Source organism: Dendrobates tinctorius, unplaced genomic scaffold (assembly GCF_039654945.1).
Source record: "Dendrobates tinctorius isolate UK_male_01 unplaced genomic scaffold, ASM3965494v1 ptg000672c, whole genome shotgun sequence".
NCBI classification, from domain to species: domain Eukaryota; kingdom Metazoa; phylum Chordata; class Amphibia; order Anura; family Dendrobatidae; genus Dendrobates; species Dendrobates tinctorius.
Genome location: NW_027362320.1, coordinates 137,634 through 145,400, shown reverse-complemented (window position 1 = coordinate 145,400; position 7,767 = coordinate 137,634). Strand labels below are relative to the sequence as shown.

At 46.7% G+C, this 7,767-nt stretch overlaps 5 non-coding genes across 5 annotated transcripts; all 5 read left to right on the top strand.

The window, feature by feature from the left end:
- Positions 1-278: 278 nt before the first annotated feature.
- Positions 279-469, top strand: LOC141079517 (U2 spliceosomal RNA). The gene has a single exon (XR_012228450.1). It is a non-coding gene; the product is annotated as a U2 spliceosomal RNA (small nuclear RNA).
- A 1,572-nt stretch (positions 470-2,041) lies between these two features.
- LOC141079518 (U2 spliceosomal RNA) lies at positions 2,042-2,232 on the top strand. The gene has a single exon (XR_012228451.1). It is a non-coding gene; the product is annotated as a U2 spliceosomal RNA (small nuclear RNA).
- Positions 2,233-3,807: 1,575 nt separating this feature from the next.
- On the top strand, positions 3,808-3,998 carry LOC141079515 (U2 spliceosomal RNA). Its single transcript, XR_012228448.1, has one exon. It is a non-coding gene; the product is annotated as a U2 spliceosomal RNA (small nuclear RNA).
- A 1,572-nt stretch (positions 3,999-5,570) lies between these two features.
- Positions 5,571-5,761, top strand: LOC141079514 (U2 spliceosomal RNA). Its single transcript, XR_012228447.1, has one exon. It is a non-coding gene; the product is annotated as a U2 spliceosomal RNA (small nuclear RNA).
- A 1,572-nt stretch (positions 5,762-7,333) lies between these two features.
- Positions 7,334-7,524, top strand: LOC141079513 (U2 spliceosomal RNA). The gene has a single exon (XR_012228446.1). It is a non-coding gene; the product is annotated as a U2 spliceosomal RNA (small nuclear RNA).
- Positions 7,525-7,767: the final 243 nt, after the last annotated feature.

Below are 7,767 nucleotides of genomic sequence, written 5' to 3'. Positions count from 1 at the left end.
AGGAGCAGTGCTCCTCTGGCCTCTTTCCTAGTACTGAAGCGCGTTTGACCGTGAGGGGAGGGTGGCCTAACAAAAAAGGGGTTGGCCTATGCAAATTAAAAGCGCGTGGAGTGGAATCCTGGGGGGAAAAAAAAAAAAAAAAAAACAGCCGCCTGCGCTTTTGTTATGCGCCCAGACTTGGTTTGAATGTCTTCCTCAGGGTGGTGTCTGTGTCATTCTCCACAATGGGTGCCTGTCTTAAGCCCTGTGGCCTTGCAAGCGGCAAACCATTTCTGGTTATCGCTTCTCGGCCTTTTGGCTAAGATCAAGTGTAGTATCTGTTCTTATCAGTTTAATATCTGATACGTCCCCTATCTGGGGACCATATATTAAATGGATTTTTAGAACAGGGAGATGGAAAAAGAGCTTGCTCACTTCACTCCACGTATCAGCCCAGTATGGCAGTTTCTCTGGGAATGGTGCACTCACTCTCTTAAGCGGTTTCCAAAGACAGATTGAATTGAAATCGGGATAAGCAAGTAGTGTTTTCAAAGCATGATTTGAATGCTTTTTTCCAATGTCGCCGCTCTGCAATTAGTTTTTCTTGGTCCAAGTTGCACATTTCCAATTCCTTAGCCTTGATTTAACTTGACCAACTCTTCTACTACTACTACTACTACTACTACTCTTATTCACCGCTATATGGGAGGCATTGCACTGTATTCAATGTGTCCGTAAAATAACGATCTATCTTGGCCTTTGCTGTTTGGTAGGTATAGGTGTGACAAGCTGCAGTAATGTGTTTGGCTTTGGATAGCTACATTTCTGCACACCCACCTGCTACAAGGCCTGCAGCCCCTTCGCCTCAGAACTTCCCCAGTCTTAATTCAAGCATTCAATTCCTACCACATCCCTCATGCAATGATATGTCGCTTCATTTTTGAAACATTGTCCCCCTCTTGTGGCCTTCCAACTTTGAAATTTACTGTTCAATTTTGAATTAATTCATATATGAATAAAATGGAAAAGCAACGATTTATCTGGCGAGTTATTTGAATGTTCTGCCTACGTCCACCTGTCTGACAGACGGACGGTATTCTAGTGGCTTGTAGCAGCAGCAGCAGCAGCTAGGTGCGCTGCTTGCCTGCAGTAAATAGGATGTGTCCATCCATGGAACACTGTGATAGGAATCATGCCATTCATAGCACACAATGCTTGGATGTGTTCGACCACGTCTCACAATGGGACCACGTGTCACAATGGGCAGCCCACAGTCTGTAGCAGCTGCGCAGTAGTATTCAGCTTCAGTCTGCTGAGTGAGCCTGAGCAGACAGGTGGGCCATGCTCGCCTCCTGGTTACAATATCTGGCACCAGGAGAGTTAGGCCACGTTCACACGCTGCGGATTCCGCTGCGGATTAATCCGCACGGATTTAGCAAAAACCGCAGATAATCCGCAGGTCCAAAGACCTGCGGATTATCTGCGGTTTTGCCTGCGGTTTGGTCCTGCGGATTCACTATCTCCACAATGGTGGAGATAGGAACCCGCAGCGTTTTCCACAGAAAGAATTGACATGCAATTCTTTCTGCGGATTCAAAACCGCAGCAAATCCGCGCGGTTTTTTCCGCAGCGTCGGCACAGCGTTTTTTTTTACCCATTCAAATGAATGGTACTGTACACCGCAGCTAAAACTGCTGCGTGTCTGTAGCGGCCAATCCGCAGCGTGTGCACACAGCCTTAAAGCAAGACCTTTCATTTAGGGAGGGTAGTAGAGGGGGCGGTGTAGGAGCAGTGCTCCTCTGGCCTCTTTCCTAGTACTGAAGCGCGTTTGACCGTGAGGGGAGGGTGGCCTAACAAAAAAGGGGTTGGCCTATGCAAATTAAAAGCGCGTGGAGTGGAATCCTGGGGGGAAAAAAAAAAAAAAAAAAACAGCCGCCTGCGCTTTTGTTATGCGCCCAGACTTGGTTTGAATGTCTTCCTCAGGGTGGTGTCTGTGTCATTCTCCACAATGGGTGCCTGTCTTAAGCCCTGTGGCCTTGCAAGCGGCAAACCATTTCTGGTTATCGCTTCTCGGCCTTTTGGCTAAGATCAAGTGTAGTATCTGTTCTTATCAGTTTAATATCTGATACGTCCCCTATCTGGGGACCATATATTAAATGGATTTTTAGAACAGGGAGATGGAAAAAAAGCTTGCTCACTTCACTCCACGTATCAGCCCAGTATGGCAGTTTCTCTGGGAATGGTGCACTCACTCTCTTAAGCGGTTTCCAAAGACAGATTGAATTGAAATCGGGATAAGCAAGTAGTGTTTTCAAAGCATGATTTGAATGCTTTTTTCCAATGTCGCCGCTCTGCAATTAGTTTTTCTTGGTCCAAGTTGCACATTTCCAATTCCTTAGCCTTGATTTAACTTGACCAACTCTTCTACTACTACTACTACTACTACTACTCTTATTCACCGCTATATGGGAGGCATTGCACTGTATTCAATGTGTCCGTAAAATAACGATCTATCTTGGCCTTTGCTGTTTGGTAGGTATAGGTGTGACAAGCTGCAGTAATGTGTTTGGCTTTGGATAGCTACATTTCTGCACACCCACCTGCTACAAGGCCTGCAGCCCCTTCGCCTCAGAACTTCCCCAGTCTTAATTCAAGCATTCAATTCCTACCACATCCCTCATGCAATGATATGTCGCTTCATTTTTGAAACATTGTCCCCCTCTTGTGGCCTTCCAACTTTGAAATTTACTGTTCAATTTTGAATTAATTCATATATGAATAAAATGGAAAAGCAACGATTTATCTGGCGAGTTATTTGAATGTTCTGCCTACGTCCACCTGTCTGACAGACGGACGGTATTCTAGTGGCTTGTAGCAGCAGCAGCAGCAGCAGCTAGGTGCGCTGCTTGCCTGCAGTAAATAGGATGTGTCCATCCATGGAACACTGTGATAGGAATCATGCCATTCATAGCACACAATGCTTGGATGTGTTCGACCACGTCTCACAATGGGACCACGTGTCACAATGGGCAGCCCACAGTCTGTAGCAGCTGCGCAGTAGTATTCAGCTTCAGTCTGCTGAGTGAGCCTGAGCAGACAGGTGGGCCATGCTCGCCTCCTGGTTACAATATCTGGCACCAGGAGAGTTAGGCCACGTTCACACGCTGCGGATTCCGCTGCGGATTAATCCGCACGGATTTAGCAAAAACCGCAGATAATCCGCAGGTCCAAAGACCTGCGGATTATCTGCGGTTTTGCCTGCGGTTTGGTCCTGCGGATTCACTATCTCCACAATGGTGGAGATAGGAACCCGCAGCGTTTTCCACAGAAAGAATTGACATGCAATTCTTTCTGCGGATTCAAAACCGCAGCAAATCCGCGCGGTTTTTTCCGCAGCGTCGGCACAGCGTTTTTTTTTACCCATTCAAATGAATGGTACTGTACACCGCAGCTAAAACTGCTGCGTGTCTGTAGCGGCCAATCCGCAGCGTGTGCACACAGCCTTAAAGCAAGACCTTTCATTTAGGGAGGGTAGTAGAGGGGGCGGTGTAGGAGCAGTGCTCCTCTGGCCTCTTTCCTAGTACTGAAGCGCGTTTGACCGTGAGGGGAGGGTGGCCTAACAAAAAAGGGGTTGGCCTATGCAAATTAAAAGCGCGTGGAGTGGAATCCTGGGGGGAAAAAAAAAAAAAAAAAAACAGCCGCCTGCGCTTTTGTTATGCGCCCAGACTTGGTTTGAATGTCTTCCTCAGGGTGGTGTCTGTGTCATTCTCCACAATGGGTGCCTGTCTTAAGCCCTGTGGCCTTGCAAGCGGCAAACCATTTCTGGTTATCGCTTCTCGGCCTTTTGGCTAAGATCAAGTGTAGTATCTGTTCTTATCAGTTTAATATCTGATACGTCCCCTATCTGGGGACCATATATTAAATGGATTTTTAGAACAGGGAGATGGAAAAAGAGCTTGCTCACTTCACTCCACGTATCAGCCCAGTATGGCAGTTTCTCTGGGAATGGTGCACTCACTCTCTTAAGCGGTTTCCAAAGACAGATTGAATTGAAATCGGGATAAGCAAGTAGTGTTTTCAAAGCATGATTTGAATGCTTTTTTCCAATGTCGCCGCTCTGCAATTAGTTTTTCTTGGTCCAAGTTGCACATTTCCAATTCCTTAGCCTTGATTTAACTTGACCAACTCTTCTACTACTACTACTACTACTACTACTCTTATTCACCGCTATATGGGAGGCATTGCACTGTATTCAATGTGTCCGTAAAATAACGATCTATCTTGGCCTTTGCTGTTTGGTAGGTATAGGTGTGACAAGCTGCAGTAATGTGTTTGGCTTTGGATAGCTACATTTCTGCACACCCACCTGCTACAAGGCCTGCAGCCCCTTCGCCTCAGAACTTCCCCAGTCTTAATTCAAGCATTCAATTCCTACCACATCCCTCATGCAATGATATGTCGCTTCATTTTTGAAACATTGTCCCCCTCTTGTGGCCTTCCAACTTTGAAATTTACTGTTCAATTTTGAATTAATTCATATATGAATAAAATGGAAAAGCAACGATTTATCTGGCGAGTTATTTGAATGTTCTGCCTACGTCCACCTGTCTGACAGACGGACGGTATTCTAGTGGCTTGTAGCAGCAGCAGCAGCAGCTAGGTGCGCTGCTTGCCTGCAGTAAATAGGATGTGTCCATCCATGGAACACTGTGATAGGAATCATGCCATTCATAGCACACAATGCTTGGATGTGTTCGACCACGTCTCACAATGGGACCACGTGTCACAATGGGCAGCCCACAGTCTGTAGCAGCTGCGCAGTAGTATTCAGCTTCAGTCTGCTGAGTGAGCCTGAGCAGACAGGTGGGCCATGCTCGCCTCCTGGTTACAATATCTGGCACCAGGAGAGTTAGGCCACGTTCACACGCTGCGGATTCCGCTGCGGATTAATCCGCACGGATTTAGCAAAAACCGCAGATAATCCGCAGGTCCAAAGACCTGCGGATTATCTGCGGTTTTGCCTGCGGTTTGGTCCTGCGGATTCACTATCTCCACAATGGTGGAGATAGGAACCCGCAGCGTTTTCCACAGAAAGAATTGACATGCAATTCTTTCTGCGGATTCAAAACCGCAGCAAATCCGCGCGGTTTTTTCCGCAGCGTCGGCACAGCGTTTTTTTTTACCCATTCAAATGAATGGTACTGTACACCGCAGCTAAAACTGCTGCGTGTCTGTAGCGGCCAATCCGCAGCGTGTGCACACAGCCTTAAAGCAAGACCTTTCATTTAGGGAGGGTAGTAGAGGGGGCGGTGTAGGAGCAGTGCTCCTCTGGCCTCTTTCCTAGTACTGAAGCGCGTTTGACCGTGAGGGGAGGGTGGCCTAACAAAAAAGGGGTTGGCCTATGCAAATTAAAAGCGCGTGGAGTGGAATCCTGGGGGGAAAAAAAAAAAAAAAAAAACAGCCGCCTGCGCTTTTGTTATGCGCCCAGACTTGGTTTGAATGTCTTCCTCAGGGTGGTGTCTGTGTCATTCTCCACAATGGGTGCCTGTCTTAAGCCCTGTGGCCTTGCAAGCGGCAAACCATTTCTGGTTATCGCTTCTCGGCCTTTTGGCTAAGATCAAGTGTAGTATCTGTTCTTATCAGTTTAATATCTGATACGTCCCCTATCTGGGGACCATATATTAAATGGATTTTTAGAACAGGGAGATGGAAAAAGAGCTTGCTCACTTCACTCCACGTATCAGCCCAGTATGGCAGTTTCTCTGGGAATGGTGCACTCACTCTCTTAAGCGGTTTCCAAAGACAGATTGAATTGAAATCGGGATAAGCAAGTAGTGTTTTCAAAGCATGATTTGAATGCTTTTTTCCAATGTCGCCGCTCTGCAATTAGTTTTTCTTGGTCCAAGTTGCACATTTCCAATTCCTTAGCCTTGATTTAACTTGACCAACTCTTCTACTACTACTACTACTACTACTACTCTTATTCACCGCTATATGGGAGGCATTGCACTGTATTCAATGTGTCCGTAAAATAACGATCTATCTTGGCCTTTGCTGTTTGGTAGGTATAGGTGTGACAAGCTGCAGTAATGTGTTTGGCTTTGGATAGCTACATTTCTGCACACCCACCTGCTACAAGGCCTGCAGCCCCTTCGCCTCAGAACTTCCCCAGTCTTAATTCAAGCATTCAATTCCTACCACATCCCTCATGCAATGATATGTCGCTTCATTTTTGAAACATTGTCCCCCTCTTGTGGCCTTCCAACTTTGAAATTTACTGTTCAATTTTGAATTAATTCATATATGAATAAAATGGAAAAGCAACGATTTATCTGGCGAGTTATTTGAATGTTCTGCCTACGTCCACCTGTCTGACAGACGGACGGTATTCTAGTGGCTTGTAGCAGCAGCAGCAGCAGCTAGGTGCGCTGCTTGCCTGCAGTAAATAGGATGTGTCCATCCATGGAACACTGTGATAGGAATCATGCCATTCATAGCACACAATGCTTGGATGTGTTCGACCACGTCTCACAATGGGACCACGTGTCACAATGGGCAGCCCACAGTCTGTAGCAGCTGCGCAGTAGTATTCAGCTTCAGTCTGCTGAGTGAGCCTGAGCAGACAGGTGGGCCATGCTCGCCTCCTGGTTACAATATCTGGCACCAGGAGAGTTAGGCCACGTTCACACGCTGCGGATTCCGCTGCGGATTAATCCGCACGGATTTAGCAAAAACCGCAGATAATCCGCAGGTCCAAAGACCTGCGGATTATCTGCGGTTTTGCCTGCGGTTTGGTCCTGCGGATTCACTATCTCCACAATGGTGGAGATAGGAACCCGCAGCGTTTTCCACAGAAAGAATTGACATGCAATTCTTTCTGCGGATTCAAAACCGCAGCAAATCCGCGCGGTTTTTTCCGCAGCGTCGGCACAGCGTTTTTTTTTACCCATTCAAATGAATGGTACTGTACACCGCAGCTAAAACTGCTGCGTGTCTGTAGCGGCCAATCCGCAGCGTGTGCACACAGCCTTAAAGCAAGACCTTTCATTTAGGGAGGGTAGTAGAGGGGGCGGTGTAGGAGCAGTGCTCCTCTGGCCTCTTTCCTAGTACTGAAGCGCGTTTGACCGTGAGGGGAGGGTGGCCTAACAAAAAAGGGGTTGGCCTATGCAAATTAAAAGCGCGTGGAGTGGAATCCTGGGGGGAAAAAAAAAAAAAAAAAAACAGCCGCCTGCGCTTTTGTTATGCGCCCAGACTTGGTTTGAATGTCTTCCTCAGGGTGGTGTCTGTGTCATTCTCCACAATGGGTGCCTGTCTTAAGCCCTGTGGCCTTGCAAGCGGCAAACCATTTCTGGTTATCGCTTCTCGGCCTTTTGGCTAAGATCAAGTGTAGTATCTGTTCTTATCAGTTTAATATCTGATACGTCCCCTATCTGGGGACCATATATTAAATGGATTTTTAGAACAGGGAGATGGAAAAAGAGCTTGCTCACTTCACTCCACGTATCAGCCCAGTATGGCAGTTTCTCTGGGAATGGTGCACTCACTCTCTTAAGCGGTTTCCAAAGACAGATTGAATTGAAATCGGGATAAGCAAGTAGTGTTTTCAAAGCATGATTTGAATGCTTTTTTCCAATGTCGCCGCTCTGCAATTAGTTTTTCTTGGTCCAAGTTGCACATTTCCAATTCCTTAGCCTTGATTTAACTTGACCAACTCTTCTACTACTACTACTACTACTACTACTCTTATTCACCGCTATATGGGAGGCATTGCACTGTATTCAATGTGTC